We start from the raw sequence: 22857 nt of genomic DNA, 5'->3' as shown, positions 1-22857 counted from the left end.
TGCCCTGCAGCTTGGGGTCCGCATTCAAGTCAAAGCAACGGCAGGCATTACAACTCAGCGCCAGAACCGAAAGCTCAATATCATCATTCCTGCAGATTATTGTTATTAATTAGGAAAATAAATACTTATATCGACTCCGATGAAGAATTAATGAGAGGGATTGCGGACAGCCGTGTCATTGCAGAGACGAGGGTGATTACATTTTGTTCATTCCCAGTGAGGTGTTAATGAGATGGGAGGGGAGGGGGGGGGGGGGGCATGGGGAAAAATATTATTACTAAAAGATACAAGCTTGTCGTTGATGTTTTGTCCATCTGTGTGTCTCTGCTATACCAAATGTACAATACAAGATATCATTAGCTCTAAAGTGCATGTATAGGTAGGGCAAAATGTGCACCTACACACTCGTTACTTGTTAGGATGTAATCTATATGTAAATTATAACAACAATGGACAAAACAATCTAAATCGCTACTGTGTTAACCTTAAAATATGTTACAATATGATATATGATTGTATTGTGCCTAAAGCCCATTGCAAGGGGGTGGGGTGGAGGTGGGTTCAATTCAGTGATTGATATTTTTTGTGCAGTACACAACTTACCGTTGCCGTAGAAACAGCGAGTGGTTACCGTGGAGACTGACAACAACACACAGAAGTCGTCAGGGAAACAGAAAAAAATATATAATAAATAAAAGGAACAAATAACCCCAAAATAAAGTAAGGTCCCCCAACCCGCCCACCAACGTGAAATAAGAGTTGACAGCAGCAGTGTAACAGTTTCAGAATAGGAGAGCGAAAGGCAGAAAGAAAATGGGAGTGATAATTTTTTAAATGGTAGACAGAGCTTAGGGTCACTGGTTCTGCTCTTTACTACTGATGAAGCTTGAACCAAGTGCTGTTTAGACCAGGGCGTCTTTACTTTTACTCAATAAAACACAATATCCCTCAAAAAAAGGAAAGGAGTGGGAGTCAGATACCCACCAGGTTACCCTCTGTCATAACCGTAGAAAAGGTTGTTTGGGTTTTTTCTACACTGTCTGGAAATAGCCCTAGGTTTACCTCAGCCTGGCGGTCTGAGTGCTTTGGTTAAATGGAGCAAGACAAGATTCTTAGGTGGTGAAGTTACGCCACAAGAGAACAGTGTTTATTTGGCAAAGGGTCATGGATAGAAACACGTCACTTCCCACTGGTTTCACAAGTCACCACAAAGGAACATACTGTAACTTGAAAAATAAATCAAAGTAAAATAAATAAATAACACAAAAAAGACCAGAGGCAGATAGAAACAAAAGTGAGGATGGCGGTTAAAGGTAGGAAATATAGGTAGGTTTAGGGTAACATGAAAATTACAAACTTACAACTATAATAATTTAACAGTGGGTCACAAGACAAAACACAAGGCAAGGACTGTGAAAGAGGTGTGAGAAGAAGGTAGCGTGGACCAAGAGTGGTGAAAGAAAGACAAACTTGACTGGCATGAAGAGAATGGAGGGACAGGAAAAACAGACTGAAGTTTTCTGGGAGGAATAAAGACAAGAGGGTTGGAAAGGGCAAAGTACAAACCCTTTACCCTTTACCGTCAACCGCTCACACTGAAACACACATTGTGCGCACGCACACACCCGCACACTCAGACTGACACCATTTCATTCATGGATCAACCTTTACTGTAGAAAAGTCATGCAAGCTACAAGGAACCACGACTTCAGCCCGATCCAAAGCTAGGCCCAGTACATGACATACAGCCCAGATTAAGACAGTCATCCTCCACAGGACCGGGAGGGACACATCGCATCAAACAAGCCTTCACCGCAGCACATCTCAAAATCTGATAGAATCTAAATTCTCATCAATTTCAAACATGCTCTCAACTCAAATTGCAAGATGACATGCTTATTTGTTGTTGTGTGAAAATGATGGATGTATAAGGGCCAGGGCCAATGCTGATGAAGGCTGAGATGAAGGCTCCTTTTGAACGCTGGGAAAAAGTGTCTCCCTGTTGTGTGGAGTGACTGACTATAGTGACGGTGGGTGACAACGTCCACAGTCAAACATGCAGGTGAATCGTGCCGAGAGACTTCCTCAGTCAGACTCAACTTCAGTCTCACCCCTCGTGTCACGCGCGCACGTCCATGCAGTGGTGGGAAACACACGTGGCTTCATGACAAGGTCTTTTCCCTCTAAACAGCGCCCCCAGCAGATGAGACAAAATGCATGCAGAGCTGTGCTGTGAGGCACTCGCCTGACTTGTGTTGTGCTTTTATTTTGAACAGGTCTGACTAAAACTCTGCGCCGCGGAGGAGCCATCACTTCCCATAACACTCCAACCACAAACACACACCGACCACAAACACAGAGTTACAGAGCCAGGAGGTTAGTTGGACGACTTGACGGGGAGCCTGCAAGCCTGTCAATATTGCTAAAGGGATGAAAGATGCGACTATGCAAGACACACAAAATGAAGTTGAAGGCATTTTCCATCGTCGGATTTTGAAGTATCCCGCAGTCCAAGAGTCTGAGGTCAATGACAGACGAAATGTTAATGTCAATGACAGACAAAATGTTAAGCCTAGCATTGCTTGACCATTATTATTATTATTATTATTATTTTTAAATCATTGTTTCTACCACGGTTGACGTCAGGACACAAAAAACACAGAGAGACGATGGGGTAAAGATGCATGGAGGTGTGCATATCTGCACGAGCACAGATCATCATCATATCTATATATAGGCCTACAGGACTCTATATATGGAAGCATTGGAGATGAGATGATGTCACAGACAGCAGGAAGACATATAGTGAATTTGAGTTGGGCCACTTACATGGAGACATTGGAAGCGACACAGGAAACTGACTTCTTCAAAGCGCAGAGTTTTACTCCAGACAAAAAGAAGTACAATGTAACTTTAAAAAGACAACAATTCTCTTTTTTCGGTTCTACAGGCTACATCCATGCATACTTGAGGTTAGTGAAACTATGAGAAACCACCAAGTCCCAATGGCATGCGCTACCCAAAATAGTCAGCCAAGAATTAGAAATAACACTCAAGTTAAGTAGTCGGCATTGTAGGACTAAATTAAACATTAGTTTTTTTAAGTTAATAAAAAACAACAACAACTATGCAATCATCATTGCTGTAGAACTGTATCAAGGACAACCAGGTTCAACAGACTTCATGCTAGTTTAAGAACAAAATGTTTTAACATTACCATCACCAAAAATAAATACGAATAAAATAAAATTGAACAATAGACATGCAATAAAAAACAAATTGTCTGACAACAGGACCGTAGTTATCTTAAGTATCCATACTAAAATACCAACCATGCATAGCTATTTCAACTAAACCCCATGCCAGTGGATAGCAAAATAAAAATGAAAAATAGAAAGACTCACTCATTACTAGTAAAACAAGAGGCATACAGTAGGCCTATATTTCAGAGTTTCTGAATTATAATACAGTGATGTGATCTCAGCAGCTGTTTTTTTTCTTTGTCCCCGACACCATAGTTCAATAAACTCTGAAATTATATGACCGGTAAAGCCAGAGCTACAACAGCAACATCTACCAGAGAAAGGGATAATTGCCAGGTAGCGTTGCCTCAAAAAGAAAGACATTCTAGTCGTTTTTCCCCCTCCATTAAAACAACGTAAGAATTAACACATAAAACTCCATCAGCCCTTTGTCTCGACCAGCTCATGCACTGATACGCACGCACAGAGAAAAAGAGAAAGAGAGAGATGGACCTGGCAGATCGCCACAGGCCCCACCATGCAGATGATGCATGACTGGCCTAACACGACTACTTGAGTACAACAGTACATGCAGCAGTGACAAACAACAGGAAAGGAAAAACTGCCCCACTTTATTATTGTAAAAGTAACTGATGTCATGCAGAACAACTTAGTTTGTAGACAAACAGAGAGATAGAAAGTCAGAGGTTATAGCAGTACATTTGGTGTGGGCGGGTGAGGGGGGGGGGCAGTACAAGGTTGTTGATTCAATAAAGATGCGTGACTGATGCAGGTTAGATTGGCCCCATCAGTATTCATTTAGCTTGCTGATTGACTGAAGATGGAGGTGGCAGGGGGGGGGGGGGGGCGGGCTGGGTTATGTTGTACCACTGGATGCAGGTGGCTGTCATCCATTCGCTACCACACACACACACACACACACACACACGCACACAACCAAACAAGGGAGCCCAAGCCAGCCTCATCTCTCATGCAGGGACTGACCTAAGCATGCACACTGCACACGTGAACACGCACACGTCACCAGGAAATCGACACACAGCAAACCCATGCAGAACTGGTGTCTCAAGCTGCCTTGGCTATAGAAATCACAAGGCAGGAAGACGACCTCCCCCTCCGGAAAACCCCCCCCCCCAAAAAACAACATGCATTTCCTTCAAGACTTCATAAACGTGCTTCAGGAAAAAACAAAACAAAACAACAGAGATGAACATTATTATTATTATTTTTTACACAAGCTAGAGGGCACAGTTTCTCTGGTAAGAATCCAGAGTATAAAAGGAGAACATGCGTTGGTGTTGCTGTGATACCCAGCATGCTGCTGTTGTTGCACCAGGAGTCATATGCTGCTTGTCACAACCACTTAGCTTCATATCTATGGAGGAGATAGAAATCTGCCATGCACCCCCCTTTTTCGCCATGTTTGTCTCATGCCCTCCAGATCTAAATGCACAAACATCGTTTCAACTGGTTTTGGAAAAATGAAAAAGCTATAATATCGGTATGACTACAAGTAACACCGCAAAGAACAAAACAAAGAAAATAATAAAAAAGGTGATGATGATCAAGAGTTTAATGTCCAAAAATGGATGCAATTTTTTTAAAAAAATACCCAGCATGCCTTGCGTTGTGTGATTGCATACCCGACCTCTCCCACCACAAAATAAACAAAAAAATAAGGAGGGGGTCCCAAACAAGGCAAAAACAAAGAATAAATAAAAGTATACCGCAACAGACCAGGGAGGGGAATACCAGCGGGCTGCATCAGAGCATGTCAGTGAAGGGAGGATGGGAGCTAGCTAGCAGATTTCAGGCAGAATTACTTTGGGACAAGACAGAGCGCAAGACAGACAACAGAGAGAGAGAGAGGCAGAGAGAGAGAATGGAAAATTACCTCAATCTTACGACCTTCCACTAGTGTGCCATGGAGCCTTTCCCGGGCTTTCTCTGCATCTGCGCTGGTCTCAAATGTCACAAAGCCGAAGCCCTGTGGTGTGCGGCAGAGGGTAGAGGTTGACAGTGAGAGCAGGGCACACCAGAGGGTGTACGCAGATACCGAGGGGATGTGCTTCTTAGCAGTTTTTTTTTGTGTGTTTTTTTTTTTATACCTAGTTAAAACATTAAGGCCAGAGGCCAATTTTACAAATGTCTTTTTTTTTTAAACTTATGTTGCTATAATATCAGTGGTTCTCAAACCTCTTCATATCCATGAAGAGGTTTTTCTTCATGGATATGAAGAAAAACCTTCATATCCCCCCATCTTAACATTTTCCAGGAACCCCCAGAAGCAAAGATTTGACTTAAAACTGTTCGGTTCAAAATAATATATATATATTCATTCCGCGCTATGCGCTTGTATATCTGCTATATCTGCTATTTTTGAATAGCCAAAGTGTAAAATAATTCTTTTTAGCTCAAATCTAAAAATGACACAGATGCATTCCTGGTCTTAATGGGTTAAGTCCACAATGTAATCTCAATATCCACACTGTTTGCTTTATATCTGATACGGTGGGGATTGTGAGGGGCAGTAAAATGATTCCCCCTGTGGCACGTGGTGTAAGCAACAGTCCAAGACAACAGTGTTATTGGCAAGGAGCAGGGGAGAAAAACAATGGACTCACCTTGGAGCCTCTCTCATTGAATATGATCTCCACGTCCAGGATTTTCCCAAATTGCTGAAAATGCAGACAAGAAAAAAAGACATTAGCCGACAATCAGTCACAGACGAGAAGTCGGCTTATGTAAAAGAGCTGTTTTCCTTTAATTTGTCATAATTCAAAGTGAATCTCACTGTGTGCAAGCTTCAGACACAGCAACATGAATTACAGCAATGCTGCACTAGGGGTCACTGCTATACAAAAACTAGAAGTCCCTTTCCATGCTAGTTTTCAACCTTTTCGTCTATGCCCCTCCTCCCTTTTTTCTATCCTTCCTCATCACTCTCAGCTTTGTCCTCTCTCTTTTTCCATTTTTCCTCTGGGTCACTTTAACACACATGTAGTTAACTGAGCCTCCGAGTACAGCCACAAGAATGTCCATGAGCGTGTATTTCCTTTGTTAGTTAGCTCTTTTTGTCCATTCCTACCCAGCCCCCCTTCCTATATGGTTCAGACTGCCACAGCAGTCTGGACCTCTGGTGTTCTACAATGATTTATTGATCCTGCTGGGGGAGGGAGAAAAATTAGGCCAGCAGCCGGGACGTTCCCAGCTCCGCCCTTACCCCAAACATCTGCCTGAGATCTGGGTCCCGGAAGCGGAATGGGATGTTGGACACGTGAAGGCGTTTGGGGGTCCCCTTGGCTTCGGAGGAGTCCCCCACAGAGTCTGGCCCTGCTACTGCCACGGTCCCTCCTGCACTGCATTGGCCCCCTGCCTCTCCTTGGGACGTCTCCTCTGCCTTTCCCTGGAGAGAGCGAGAGCGAGAGCGAGAGAGAGAGAGAGAGAGAGAGAGAGAGAGAGAGAGAGAGAGAGAGAGAGAGAGAGAGAGAGAGAGAGAGAGAGAGAGAGAGATTAGCAGGGAGATTTGGCAGAGGAAGAACAGGAGAACGAGGGAGACAACAAATTTAAAGCGCGATCTAGAAGACATCTGCATCATCATTTGAACAAGAGGAAATGTACGTTTGTAACAAGCTAAATTAAACAATCTTACATTGAATATCCCATAAATGGATACTTACAAAATCAACCCCAACAGGTCTTTTAAGCATAGTTAGCATTGTGCTTACATTGTTGTTGTTGGTGGCGGTGGGTCCGTTAGCGCCCGCCACTGTCTCGGCCGCCCCCTGGGCCCCGGCAGTGAACAGGGTCCCAGGGACGAACTCTGTCCCCGGCAGCCCGTTCTGAGGAGGGGGTGGAGGGGGGAAGGCGGCAAAGGGTGGGGCCACCAGGCCCTCCTGTACCCCCGTCGAGTCCTGAGAACCCTGCAGGGAAGGAGGGGAGGGGAGAAGGAGAGAGGAAAGGAAAAGAGAAACGTCTTAATATGTTTATGGTAGGTGAACATAGAACGAAAGGGTTAAAACATAACTATTGAATTTCACTCTCTCTCTCTCTCTCTCTCTCCATCCATCACTACCTCCAAGGCTCCCTCCGTTCCTCTCTCTCTCTCCCTCAATATATCTGTCAAGCATGAGTTTTCAGTCAGCCAACCATGAAATATTTACGGCAAACACATCTATTATTCAGAGTCAGAAAATTTGATACACAGTTTGAGATACAAAGATGCGTGTAGGATGGATGAGCTGATAAATATCGGCCATGACACATGACGCTTTTCCACTGCACGGTACCGGCTCAACTTGACCTAAGGTCGAGGTTCCAATTGAGCCCATGGCAATACCAAAAGGGGACGTGAAAACACTGCAGAATACTCTGATTTGTCAAGAGAGAATCCTCATTTAGTGTCATTGCGCTCCCCTATACTGCATGGATGCTACTGAATATTGTTAAAACTTTTAAACTCGCCATTGTAAGTGTGCAATGAATCAATATTGAGCAACTGCATGGCCCGTTTCTCACCTATAATGTCTCACCAGAAACGTTTTGTTGAGAATGTACAGGTGAAATAGATGTAGTTTAGTTTAAAGACAGCATTAAGGGTTGCTTTAACTTTAACTTGTTTACACAGAGGGTTGGATGCTGCTAGATTGAATGGGTTCTATCTGATTCTGCAGTAGAAAAATAAAGTGAGCCAAGCCGTTACCACACAGGTGGAAAAGTGACTTTTCATGGCCCTGGTCCATATACACTGTGAGAGCAGGTGTTGCAGGGCTTTGGCACTTCTTTCAGACATCATTTATATTTCAAATGCATTGTGGGTCAGTTGGTTACTCGCTGCGGGCCATTTCCTGTGCTTTGTTACAATCATATCAGCAGCAGTTGTACCCTCCTACTTGTTATACTGTAAAGACGTCTCAAACCTTACTCTATTGTGCAGTGACTCTGCAATATTGCATGCTTCAATCATTTTTGAACACTCAAGGGCATCGTGTGGGATGAGTTCCACAAAATCCCTTTACAGCAGCGAGAAAGAGAGAGAGACAGAATAAAAGAGGGATGGCTCAGGAGAAATGACAAAAGTGGCTCCTCCAAAAAAGCCACAGACATCCAAAAGAGTGCTTTTTATGGTTTTGTTTTGCTTCAGGGGAAGGGGTCGGTCCATCCAGAGGGCCACCAAGCCAGGCACAACAACACACCATTAACCATTAGTCTGGTGCTGTCGTGGGCTGGTTGTGAGCTGGGTGAGGCCAGGAGGAGACACTCCCGTCTCCAGACAGCCTTTTTAATTAGCCAGAGTAAAAGATGTGGAACCACAGAGCAAATGAGCTCTCTCTCTCTCTCTCTCTCTCTCTCTCTCTCTCTCTCTCTCTCTCTCTCACCCACTCCCTTTCTAATCCTATAGCTCCAACTGCATACAGCTCTCAGGCTGCAGTAACCCACAGACACTAACTGTACTGCAAAAGCCAGCTTGGGTCTAAGCCCTATCCGCTTGCAGACAGGCAGACAGATGGATGGAGAGAGGCCTCTGGGTCTGGGCCCGAGAGATAGAGAGAGCATCAGAAAAGTCTGCCTGATCCCAAAAAAGTAAAAACTGGAGGGGGAAAAAAAAGAAACCCACACAAAACTCCAGGATGGAAAAATCTAGAAGCCTGCTGCCACACTCCACCGTGGAAATGCTGAACGTATGATAGGAAAGAATGCGTGACAGATGATGGTGTTTCACATTTGCTACAGTATCTGTTGCCCTGGTGATAAATGGGTAACCATCAAAAAGACTGTATAAAAAGAAGATGATAGGGCCGTGTAAAATGCATTTGGAGGGACTCTCCCCCCCCTCGCTCGCTCGCTGAAGCTTCAATCAAAGGACTGAGCCAACGTGTCAGGACATGTGACACTATAAACATGCAGTAGCCTGCGTTTAGCCACAAAAGGGTGTGTTCTCTAGGCCTATTCCAGCCCAAGGCTGAGTCACACGTACCGTATCTGTTATGGAGCGAGGGAGAACATATGAGAGAGGAAGAGAAGGGAAAGAGGAAAAGTAACAGAGAAAGAAAGGCCAGGATTAACCACTTTAACCCTGGCATCCCATTTTTGGGAATGTCATTATAGGTGAAAATAGCTGATCTAGTTAGCTTACATGCACTGCATTGTGAGCTTGTAGATTGACTATTTTCAATAACAGTATGTAGGGCTTAAGTGGTTAAAGAGGAGGATGTGCAAATAGAGATGGATAATTGTACTTATTTCCCATATCAATTTTATGCGAGGGCCCTTGCTAACACATTAAGGATTGTTTCCTCCCCTCTGCAATTCTTTTTATTTTTATGTAGCCTATTTTGTTTACTTTGTGTCTTATTATTGCGCAATAAAATCAAATTAAAACAAAATCAAATCAAGTGATGGAAAACAAAGGAAGAGAGAGTGAGACGGAGAAGCAGGGGGGGAGCAACAACACTAGGAGAGAGATTAAATATCTGGCGATTACAAAGAGCAGGTATTAGAACTTAATCATGAATCATTTGCTACTCATCCTACTCATCCACAGTTCACATGAAAAGGTACTGTAGAAGCAGTGCTTCTGCCTTTCAGGTCATTCTGAATAGGAATGTCAAGGAGACCTAGTCAGTGATACACGGTCAGTAGTGATGTGCGGGTCGACTCACAACCCGCAGGCCCTGCGGGTTGACCCGTGGGTCGGGTGGGTCCTACACACACACACACACACACACACACACACACACACACAAACACATGCATGTGTTTTTTTTACGGGTACGTCTGGTGGGTGGGGTAGGTCTCTCATAATCGGCTGGGAGGGTTGGAATTAAGTTTTAAAAACCCTAGACCCGAGCAACAGTCAACATTCCTACTTTCACAGGCTCTCATCAATTTGGCTTCTCGTCTGTGGCTGTAACCTGCCATGTGCATGCTGAGCGATTGCACAGCGATTGACCACAGAATGGAGAGTCGGTGCGCACTGTGTTGTCCTACGCTGTAGAGTGCCATTGTGGCACACGGTGTGAGGTCCTTCTGACACCGACTCAATGGAGACTAACCCCTGTGTCGCTAACGTTGGTAAATAAAATATAACTCAAATGGATATTGCAGCCTGATTGCCTTGTGTATTTCACAGGCATCTTGGGAGATCCCCTCTGTTGCATGCTGGGAAGATTAGAGCAATCGCCCCATTTTATTTTTTACTTTTTACTTGAACTTCATACTGTAAAGCTACTAGTTTCTCCTGTCGAAGCACTTCCTGGCTGCTGTAATTATGCTTCCTCAGCTGAAGAAAACGCTGTAGGGCAGGGGTAGGCAACTGAGATAAGCCTAGGGCCAATATCACTCCCAGACATTCCATCGCGGGCCGGGGCTCCCCGCGAACATGCACGCGCGTGCATGTTCGTGCATGTGCGTGCACAACACGCGCCCGCGCGCAAAGCGCGCGGGCGCAAAATTTTTCGGGTCTAATTCGGGTCTAACTCGGTCTAATTCGGGTCTAATTTGGGTCTAATTCGGTTCTGTTTGACCAATATAAATCAACATTTTTTCCGGTTTAAATATTAGCACAGGCGATTTTTCTGGTGATTTTTTTTTTCTTCTCCATTTTCCTCTAATCTAGCTATAAAATGTTATAAATCCTTTAAAATGCATCGTGTTTATGAGTGCATGATTTCAAAAGTGGGTTCAAAATCAAAAAATATTTTTCTAAAAAAAAAAAAAAAAAATTTTTCAAAAAATTTTTTTTCTCAAAATTATCTCACGGGCCAGATATTATTTCTGGGGGGCCAATTTCGGCCCGCGGGCCGCCTGTTGCCGACCCCTGCTGTAGGGCAAGTTAGTCAGGTCAAAGCATAGAAAGAAAATAAATAAATAAATGTTGTCAGATAAGCGGACACAATGACCCACACAAATCGGTCCAGTGAAGCATTATTGTAGATATTGAGTCCCAATAGAGGTAGCTACAAAAACACTGACCTACTGAGTGACTGTGTACAGCACTGTGTGCACTATGTGAGATCATGTGATAGCCTCATATCATGGAGCAAGGCAGAATAAAGGGAGGGATGGATGGATGGATGGATGGATGAAGCATGGCTATAAGGATGGGTAGGTAGAGAGAGAGGCTGTTTAATGGGGGCACTACTGCTGCTGCGTGCAGGCCGGCAGCAGAGCACATCCATTAGTCAACAGAGGCATTCCTGACACACTGAGTAAAGGAGTTGCACTGCCCTAAATGGTAGCATCATATAGTCTAAACGAGAGAGAGAGACTAGGAGAACAGAGAGAGAGAGAGAGAGAGAAGGGGGAGGTTTAACAAGAGGAAAAAGGGAAGGGTGGAAAATCATGTTACGCTCTATTAGAGTTGTGTTTGGTCTATTCTTATCGCTTAACTTTCCAGACCAGATTTCTCTACATAGACAGATAAGAAAGAGAGTTGGTTTGTATCTGTTGTAAATTCAATTAGCCCGGGCATTATGAAGCATAAAAAAAGACATGATAATCTAGGGCTGAGCAATATGACTTTTGCCTCAATTATGATTAATGAACAATATTATTTTTTTAAAGTGAAAAGTGATAGTGAAAAGATCCACAAGCCAAACACGTCACGATGCGACACGTTGTGAGCTTGTAGATCAGCAATTCTGGCTGTTTTTGTACGCCACCATTGCACAACAAAGTATAATACCGGGTAAAGGGAAATTTGGTTTTTTTTTCACGTCGATTTGTTGATATAAGAAGAAAAACAAAACCTGCTTCTCGATCATTCGATTAACCTACAAGATCAAGCTGGTTATTGGATCTAAATGTTGGTTTCGGTATATTTTCGGTTAATTGCTCAGCTCTATGATAAACTCAACAATTTATCATAGAGCTGAAGCATGGCAAATCAAAACATGAAATTGTTGAAATCAACAGTAAGAGGTATAAATTAGCCAAAAAAGGACCATCTGGTGAAAGGAAGGATACATTCATGTATCCTGTTTCGAGCTCACTATGTCCACACACACACATACAAATTTAGACACAGCCACACGTCACATGCACGTGCACAGAGACTGTCACACAAAAAAACACACACACACACACACACACACACACACACACACACACACACACACACACACACACACACACACACACACACAGAGTTTGGTTACCTGAGACACCATATGCTTTTCCATACACCAAGTGGATGAGGTCGGGGGGTGAGGGGGGGGGGTTTCACTGCAACCCTTTCAAGCGCGTGTCTGTGTGTGTCACTGCCAGCGGCCCCCTACAGCCCAGCCAACTAGGTGGAGCCCACATCAGCAACACAATACACACACACAGTGGATGGATCGGAGAGGAGAGCTGCTGGTCACACTATACTGTAACTCAGCGATGACACCAGACCTAGTCACAATCATAACAACTCATAACAATGAGACTGTTGAGTAATCCACCTATTGCCTGAGAGGCTGCTGCTGTTCAAAAGACAAAACACTGCATTCAGCTTCTTCTGCGTATCCCTATGGTCTCTGCGATATTTCTCTTCCTTTTCTGTGGTTGGAGAAGTAAGTATGCCTCCCTTCATCCATCCACCCCCTCCTACTTTTTTCCTCCCCTCTTCGCTTTGGCCTGCCACGCTTGATGAAAGCCAGAAGGAGATTTTATTTTTTTCATTTTTTACTGCCGACACCCGCCCCTTTAGTCACTCAAAGCTTCCACTGCTGCTCTGTCAGTCAAACAGCACAAGTCACCGCCCCAACTCCTTATATGGTTTCCGTTGTGCCGAACCCCAAATCTCCACTTCCTTGCTGCTGACCAATGAGACAGGATAGTTGTGTAGAAAGACTGTCCCTCTGAGGTACATCAGCAGATAACTGGCTGAGACACAGAAGGCAGCGTAGCTAGCAGAAAAACACATGGTCATTTATGTTAAAGGAAAAGGCTACCAGTTTACTGAGAGCTGTTGGTAAGCTTCAGCTTCAGTGAGGCTTTGGCATCATTTGTAGGTTTTGCCAATGCAACAGTAGCACAAAAAAAAAAACAGATGAGGAACATTTTTAACAATGCCAGGGCAAATTGCAATGCACTAATTTGAGCAGCCTAGCAGACGTCTATAGATCCAGATCCCTTAGCAAAGCATAGAAAATGTCCTCAGATCAATGACAACCACTTTTCACCGCATTTCAGATGCTACCTTCTAGCTGGAAGTTCTGGTCTCCAGACTTCTTTTCAAAACAGGTAAACGCTTCAGTTCATAGCACTTTCATTTCCCTTTTTATAGTTCTGTACTTCTTGTTTTTTAAGGTAAGAGGGGTCTCCTTGTCTCTCCGGCTCTTTAATAAACAGAAAATTGGCAACCAGGTGGGTTGAAAATAGGCAACCAGTGGGTTGCCAATTTGATTCAATCAGAGTACCAATGTTCCGGTTTCAATAGTGTCTGCTCATTTCTTTGCCTCATCACTTCCAATTTAATTAGTTTATCCTGGAGTTCTCTCTCCTGATTGAATAGAATTGCTATCCCAACCTGAAAATGCATTTTCTGTTTACTAAAGAGCTGGAGAACCCCGCTACTGAAGAAACACTATAGCAATGATAACTATCAGAATATAGAGCTAATGACACAATGTGAATGACGAGTGTCACCCACAAAAGATGTCCCGCGAATGCAAGGCGTCGCTTGTGAATGATGGGTACTGCACTACTCTGATAACAGAAACGGACATAGTACCCATTGACAATGAATACTGCTTAGTACTACAAAGGCTTAGACTACCAGGTTTCTGGAAATAACTTCTATATTTGGTTTATGGTGAATTACATAAAATACAAGTAAAAGCAATGGGCACTCACTCCAACATCAAAAGTCAATATATAAGGGCATTTCTTTCCCCATATTCCCCAAATTAAACAAACTATGCCATAATTTGTGAGAGCCAAAAATTATCTCTCTCAACCAGGCTGTATATGATTTCTCACCTGCCAATACAAGCCCAAGAAGAACAAGGCTTTAGTGATGTGTCTGTCAAAGCCATCAGCTGTGTTGTCCTGCTGAGACCTGTGACATGCTTGTCTGCATTTGACAGCTCCAATCACAGTCATCATAATCATACTGACAGTGTTTTCTCTCAGGATCACTATCAACTTCAGTTGCAAAGTACACTATGTCTATGAATTTGTCTCTGTGATAAACCTCATTTGGATATTTAACTGGTGGCCCACGGCTAGTCATTTGTCATTTGTTCCACACTGGCTTGTGGCATGCTGTTCTCAGTAGAGTTAACTAAATGGAAAATCCTTTAACTTGTCATATTTTCCCTTTCATCTACATCTTTTCAAGAGTGAAGATAATAATAATGTAATAGGCAAGATCAATAAGAGATCACAGCTTTGCCCTGGATTCACTTTGTCAGGAAAAGACAGGTGGACCTATTCATGCCGGGGTCAGTTTTCTCTCTCTGATTTACTTACCGGTAAGTGTAAATCAGACCTTTTCATTAGGGATACAACATATTTTGGGCCGATATCCGATTAACATTATTTCCATGTCATATCAACAAATATTGCAATACCAATTTCCACCATTCCACCTCCTATTATACTGCAACTGTCATGCTGGGTCCAGAAGCAGATTTCTAAAGCACTGCTTTCTATGACCAGATTTATTAGGCCCAATGAACATAACACATTTTCAAGGGCCAGACTTAGGTAGGGTAAGTGATTTTCTTTGGTCAAAATCAGTGTTAAATAGCTCTATATAATGATAGCACTCATTGCATAGAGTGCTTGATCAGTAACAGGAGTCTCCATGTCTCTCCAGCTCTTTATTAACTCATTGAGTGCCACAATCCGTCAAATCCGTCACGTGGCCTGACGCCCAGAGCGCCACCATCCGTCAAATCCGTCAGAAAAAAAAATTCAAAATAAAAAAAAAAATTCAAAATAAAAGTTTTTTTTTTTTTTTTTTTTTTTGGGGGAAAAACATGTTCAGAACCCAAGATATGATGATTTGAAGATTTGCTGCTCCATCCACTCTTTGTTTAACCTATAACTTAAAAAGGCTGTATCTCGCTTCCTAAGCACTTTTTTTTTACAATGAATTTTGGCTGTGGCACTCAGAACCAAAATTCCATTAACATGAATAAATAAGCGTGGCACTGAATGAGTTAAACAGAAAATTCATTTTTAGGTCGGGATACCAATGTCCTCCAATCAGGATAGAAAACTCAATGAGTGAGATACAGATTAAACAAGTGAAATTGAAAGTGATGACACAAAGAAATGAGCAGACAAACACTCTATAGCAATGATTACTATCACAATATAGTGCTTTAACCTTTTAATAAACGTTTTGTTTGAACCAAAAAAATATCACTTACCCTACCTTTAAATGAGCTGTAATATATATGAATGAACACAGTTATGATCACAACTATGCTTTTGCGTCATTCTCTCATAAATATAGCACTCCTCAATGCTACATTTCGGGATGTTGGATCATCAGGTGGCTTATTAAGTTTGGTATTAAATGATTGTGTACATCATTTGAACAGCAGACATTGTCTCCTGTGTAGGTGGATTAACAACAACGCATCATTGTTAATGTTGGCACATAATTAATGTCAATGTGTCATCCTCTAGGTGTGACATATCGGGAATAACCGTCTTATCTGCCAATAATGCATTTTTAAGTCAACTTTGTATATTATTTTGTAATTGACAACTCATTTGAATTGCCGTTGATTCGATCAACCCACCCATCTCTCATTTGAACTATTATTTGACCCACCCAATACTAATTTAGTTGTACTTGGCGCACAATGTGTTTTACAAATCCTGAATCTCAAGTTCTATCTTTGAAAGAAAACGTCTGGCAAACAGTTGATGATGACTCAACATGGACACTGTCTGTTTAAATGAGGTGAGATGTCTGGCCTCTTCCTGGTAAATGATGACCAAGTTACAACTCAGTCCAAACACACCGTAACCCTATGTTTGCTTCTCTGGCTGACCTTGCCTTGAGGTACAGTTTCTCAAGTGTGGCCTAGCATCCCGCTAAACATTATTCAACTGTCCATCGTCTAGTCTCCAGGTCTTTATGATGTATTTTCTCCTTTGTTACATTTACACCATCTGAAGCAAACACTGAAACTTTCATATTTTAGTGATGTAGTTGACGGTCTTAACCAAACTGACCGATCAACCACCAGCTTAAAGCTTCAACAAGAGTGCCACAATTACAAGCAACCCAACAGTAAACAGGAGCGCAAGGCTAAAGCCACAACAGTAGATGTAACAAATATTCCTGTGACCCAGCGTATAAAGGGCAGCTATTGTACAAATCCTAGTAATCTGGTGCGAGCAGGCGACAAGTTGATCCACATAATCTTGGGTTTGATGTCCACCTCAGGACTCCGTGTAGAATTTCATCTCTCCTCTCAGCCCTCCCTTTCACTGTTCGGTCTTGCTGAAGAGAGAATCAAATAAGAAGTCCCGGGCTTCTACATGCTCGCTGCACTTTAGCTTCATTCATTATATATAAATGCAGGGTAGTAACTTACAATTGGCAACCAGTATGCCATAATCACACAGTGCAGCAAATAGACAACAGTGAGTCCATTCAAACAGAGTGCTGGTTAGGACCAGTGACTTTGTGCTGCAGTGTAGGTGGCGGTACAGCGCATGCAGATTTACCAGAGCCACCAGTGCTGCTTCCATAATGGGAGGGTAAGAGCACACACATTACAAGACTGCACTGCAGCAAAATTGTATACCGCGTCATTTGGGACCTATGTTTTTGAGTGTGCACATTTGTACGTGTGCGCGCGCGCGTGTGTGTGCATAAATTCTTTTGTTGACACCTCAGCACCATGCGCAGTGGCAGTAACAGCAGTATTAGGTTGGAGCTAGTGTCAATACTGCAGCAGCCTTCAGAGGGAGAAGAGTTAATCCTGAGGCAGAGCGCTTGTCACACAGTGCATTAGACCAGTAATACTGCCAGCTCTGCACATTAGGTTACTGCTAAATGTGCAGGTAAATGGCTGTGTGCAACTGTGCATGTTTTTTTTATTATTCTATAAAAAAGGAACAGAAAGTACTAGGCAAGCTATTGTCTCTTATTCTTATGTATGCATCTAAACACTCTTTTATACCAAATAAGAGAAGAGAAGTTAAGAAGATGAAACTTTATTGATGCCTGGGGGGAATTCAGGAGTCATAGCAACAACAGCAGCCTATGCTTGCCACTCTGGCTTAGTGCTAAATGTGCAATAACAAGTTAGGCTGAGCGAATACGTGCGCGCGCACCTGTGTGTGTGTGTGTGTGTGTGTGTGTGTGTGTGTGTGTGTGTGTGTGTGTGTGTGTGTGTGTGTGTGTGTGTGTGTGTGTGTGTGTGTGTGTGTGTGTGTGGTGTACTGCATGTTGTCTGTCACACGTGTGTGGCTGCACTATACAAACGCAGACGCATATCCTCTCTGCTTGGCACCTTTGGTTGAGGCTAAATGTGTGGGGAAAGACTTAGTGTGTGCATGCATGTGTGCTTGCCTTCAATGCATGTATGAGGGTAGGTCTGTGTTCTCCCTGTATCGTGACACTACAGCCACTGCATTTTACATGCATAAAGCCCATCTCCTACCTCTCTCTTTATTGATTTGCCTTAAGCTGGTGTTATTCGCAAGCCTGTTTCCAATCAAAAATATGGAAACATGGAAGGTAAAGTGTAAAGACAATATGATACAATGTATCAAATATCAACATCAGGCGGTGAAATGACACTTTCAAGTTGCCCAGCACGTGCTATTGAAATCTGAGTTTCAGTCATTATCTCATCAGTGACTTAGAAAACAGTCACACACAGTCTGATGACCCATTCTAGTTTGACACTTGGCATCTAGCTCGAGACTAAGAAGGGGTGTCAAAAGTCTGAGTGGAGAGCTACGAGGTAAAGTGAAGAAATAAATGCTAATGAGTGACACACTTATCCCTCTGCCTGTCGATTCACATCCAAATGATACTTTAATGTCAGTAAAGAAAACTGGAACATCAATTTTGAATTTCTTCAAGCCTAATAAAACATGTCAGTTGTGACATCTTTGTTGTCACAGACTTTAACAAATTAAATGATAGTTTATGGATTGTTTACAGATAATGGGTGTATAAGACCCTCTTTTTTAATACATAACAATGTTATCTCGTCAATGGCGGCCAGCTCTTATCTACTAGCCTGGTATGGCCAGACTAATATCACTGCGTAGATATTAGTCTGGAATCTCTGTGTAGTACCTGCATTTCCGAGGGGCAAATAAAAAAAAATTCCTCTGGTGATAAACCCGCCCCATATTTGGATACTGGGCCCTGATTGGTCCCTCACAACTTCGGAGGCAGAAGAATCCAGTCTCTATTGAGAGGGACCAGACCTAATCTGCCATGGGCAATTTTGTTTTTGCAATGGCAGATTCGTCTGGAACCAGGTGTTATCTACACCTGGGTAATAACCCAGGGTGTTGCACTGACACACACCAACACACAGCAGTGCTAACCACTTCAGCCCTCAGTACTTTATTGTACGGCAAATAGAGAAAATAGCATCAAGAAGATCTTGAAGATCACTTGTAGGTGGTCTATTTTTGCTATTTCTGATTACATGACCAAAATAGGGATTAGGGATGCCAAGTGTTTAACTTCTACGTGACCCCTGACATGGTAGTGTGCCACATCCTAAATACAATCCTGTGTGAATCTGCCCACGTTCCTAGATTTTACAGCCTGCCCATCCACCTTTCAGGTTTTAAGACCATCTCTGAAGAGGAAAAGCGTGTTCGGTGAACAGCTGCCACAGCCTCCAAAGGTGGAGAGGAAAAATAGAGGGCCAAGCAGAGCGGGGAGACCGCTCACGAGAGGGAGACGGATAGAGAGAGAAAGGGGGAGAGTGAAAGAAACAGTCAAACAGAGTAATAAGAGAGAGACAGGCAGACCAAAGAGAGAGAATAGTTTTGTAGCTTTATGAGGACTTGGGGGAGATTCCGTCCGTTTTCAAAGGTAATCCAAGAATACAGACGCTCAAAACCCTCAACACCTTAAATGTGCATGTGCTTACAGTTTTCTAGGTCTGTGTGTGTGTGTGTGTGTGTGTGTGTGTGTGTGTGTGTGTGTGTGTGTGTGTGTGTGTGTGTGTGTGTGTGTGTGTGTGTGTGTGTATGTGTGTGTTTGTTGTTAGCATGAAGAGTTCTAGCCCACTGCAAGTGGGACCGAACAAATGTCTATTGGCACCCGTCTCTCTCAATCCAGGGACGGATGGGGACTAAACTGTGGAGACAGCTGAGGCGGCAACAGAGAAAAAATGTAACAAAATCAAACCCATCATCCATCCCCCATATCAACATACACAAAATGTGACTTGACATTCTGTGCAGTCAGCATGACAGCAGCATGCACGGTCTGCCCTACACACACACACACACACACACACACACACACACACACACACACACACACACACACACACACACACACACACACACACACACACACACACACACACACACACACACACACACACACACACCCCTCAACTTAGCTAACCCAAGTCGATGTGTGCAGCAGTTGCTACCTAGCGTCTGCATGTTAACCTCCAAATTCTCTCTCTCACTAACACACACGCACATCACACACACACACACACACACTGTGACAGGCACACAAAAAGGCCAGAGGAACCCAGAACCACAGAAGAGGACATGTCAGAACACAACGGAGCACAAGAACAGCTCTAACCTCCTCAGGCTGTCTCTCAAGCAGTGCAAACTCATCAGCCCTTATACTAACAGCAGCCTAGCTTAGTAGGTTCACTGTATAAACAGTCAATGCTAATTTTCTTAAGCAACTACAACTGTATTACAACCACATTTGACATGATGTTGTTTGTGCATGTATGGTGTGTTTGTAAGCAGTATGTTACCTGAAACTCTTGGAGTTGTCCATATATTACGACACAGCACCAATTTTACAATTTAGGCATGTGCAATATAGCAGGCGCTCTTATCCGGAGTGTCTTGCAAAGCGCACGGTCATAAGCAACCATTAAACCTAGTCAACCAACTACAGGGTTGAGTAATTAAGAGTTCTAAAACATACACATTCCTTGTACATTTTGTCTTGTACATTGAGTCTTCTGTGATTGCCTGAGTGAATTTAGTTAACCACACAGATCCTAGCGTCCCTATTCTGGGACGAACATTCAGCGAAAATTGCAGTAAATTGTTTTTTTTTTCAGAGTAGAGATTTAGTGTAGACGAAAAAAAAGGAGGGGGCCTAGTGTAGACCCCTGGGGGACTCTGGTCAAAGAAATATAATGGTTTTGAGAGGTTAAAAGTGGAGCTGCAGGGACACGCCCCGCTACAAGGCCCCCCGATGCCCTGCCAATTCTGATACAGGCCTCAGCTGAGCCACCATACAAACACACCATCAAAACAAACAGCGTGCTGATCACATGCATGCTCTCATGCAAGCCAATATGAAAGGCTGAAAAAAAAAGAGAGAAAATAATTCATTATTAATCCCTTCGTTCAAGGTTTTTATTTTTCCTCCCCCACTCAGTTCTGAACTTGCAAGTCAGGACCTGCTCAGAAAGGTTGTTCCTACAAAATAATTGGTGACACGTTACACTGACCTTATTGGTCTGTATTACGTTTGTATATTAGCAGTGTGGAGCTCCTGTGGCTCTATAATGGTGTTACTACTAAAAGATGAATTACCTACTCCGCTTCAAAAAGTATGAGAGATGTTAGCCAAAGCATAAGGAAATAACCGTCGAGTTTTACAGACACATCTGCATTGCCTTTAATAGAATGGAAAAAAGTGAACATACAATGGAATGAGGCCACTGTGTAGAAACTCTGAGACGTGAACTCACCGGCAGCGCTGCGGGGCAGTACAGCCCCATCATGGTCTATCCTAGAGGAACTGTTGACCGCCTCGCCTCCTCTTCTCTCTCAAATTCTCCCTCTGACTGTCTTTCTCCTCTCCTACTCCTCCTCTCCGTCTGTGCTCAGGGACCATAAGCTGTTGGCCACTTCTCTCCAAGCCTTTCTCGCTCTCTCTTACACACACACGCAGACGCATTCAAATTCTCCCTCGTTCACTCGTCTTCCTCCGCCAGCGTCCCAACTTCCACTGCCTCTTCGGCGCTACGTGAGCCTTGTGATTCCGTCACTCTGCCGTCTTTTTTTCCTTTCCGCTTTCTTCCCCTCTCTCCCTTCACTGCCCCCCCCCAACACTAGGGCCTCTCTGTCTCTCCTCCTCCTGTCAGCTCGAGTCTCTTCTCTTCTCTCGCTCCGCGTCTGTCATTCACACGCTCGCGTTACCCGTCCCGGCTACCTCCCTGGCTTCTTCATGTTCCCTCCCTCTTTCAAAAAAAACTTTCCCTCCCTCTCAGCTGCAGTCCCTCCTATACAAACTGTCCCTCCTTCAAATCTATCAGTCTATCTACCCATTGATCTATCCATCCATCATCCACAGTGGACGGGAGTCAGAAAGCGGTTGATGTTGCCGTCTTTGCTGGTTTCTAAGCCACTGTGGAGAAGCGAGAGGGAGAAGATGCTGTCTCCTGTCCAAGCGAGGCTGACTGGAACTAACGGACCGCCAACGCTACCTCCCCCCCCCACCGCACTGCAGCTTTTTATTCCTTTTTGATCATTTATTTATTGCGTGGCATCTTGTCAACTCCAGGAAGAAGCGCTCGGGTATGTAGGTAGGCCGGATGGTAGACAGCTGGCTAGCTGGGTTAAGTATTAGACTCCAACATCAGCGTCTTGCTGCCATCATGTCACAGATGGAGAACTCTCTTACAACAAAGGAGAACCAGCTCTTGATTCTGATAACCCCCAACTCAGTGTGAACATAAATCAGATTTACACTGCATTGCGCTGTATTTTATCGGCTCTGGCTCGGGAATTCTCCAACTCCCTGTCTTGTTAGGCTTGGAGAGTGTGTGAGTGTGTGTGTGTGTGTGCACAGGGGGGAGGGTTAATTGGGCGAGATGAGAGTGCAGTTCCTCACACTGCATTTTTTTACAGGATGAGTGAGGACGACGACTCTGCGGAAAAAGCTCTGATGCCAAGATTGCAGACATCTGCTGAGCGTGGCTAGAAGTGGAGGGAGGGATGGGTACACGGATGGAGGGAAGGAGGGTGGGAGGGAAGGACAGAGAGGTGATGGTAGGTGGTGGGAAAGGGGTTGAAAGCAGGGGCAGTTGTTGGGGGGGGGGGGGGGCTGGAGTGGACGGTCAGTGGATGTGAGCGAGAGATAACGGGATAGAGAGATAAAAGGATAAAGGGCTGGGGGGAAAGAAAAAAGAGTGAGGGATGACGGGATTAGTGTGTAAGTGAGGAGGATGAGAGGATGAATAGCGGATGATCTGGGGATTAAGCGCACAGACTGAACACACTGATAAACACACACATACACAGATGTAGCATGACTACAATCGCGCTGCACACTGGCAGGCAGACCGACACACACATGAAGTCAAACAAAGGGCTATTTCCATCCTATAGGCGCATTAGCCAATTCAAACAAAGACCTCTTTTCTATCAAACAAACACACAAACA

The 22857-nt window shown here is 43.7% G+C and overlaps 1 pseudogene across 1 annotated transcript in view; it reads right to left on the bottom strand.

Moving 5' to 3' along the window:
• Positions 1-22857, bottom strand: part of LOC311056277 (RNA binding protein fox-1 homolog 2-like) — a 52043-nt pseudogene that overhangs the window by 17472 nt on the left and 11714 nt on the right. The window contains exons 3-6 of the transcript XR_014602902.1: positions 6992-7186; positions 6487-6669; positions 5888-5941; positions 5158-5250 (exon numbers count right to left, since the gene is read on the bottom strand). The product of XR_014602902.1 is annotated as an RNA binding protein fox-1 homolog 2-like (transcript). The remainder of the gene's footprint in view (positions 1-5157; positions 5251-5887; positions 5942-6486; positions 6670-6991; positions 7187-22857) is intronic.

This window comes from Gymnoscopelus microlampas, assembly GCF_963454915.1.
Source record: "Gymnoscopelus microlampas genome assembly, chromosome: 11".
In the NCBI taxonomy this organism is placed as follows: domain Eukaryota; kingdom Metazoa; phylum Chordata; class Actinopteri; order Myctophiformes; family Myctophidae; genus Gymnoscopelus; species Gymnoscopelus microlampas.
Note: the sequence above shows the minus strand (reverse complement) of the source record. Positions and strands in the feature narration are given on the sequence as shown.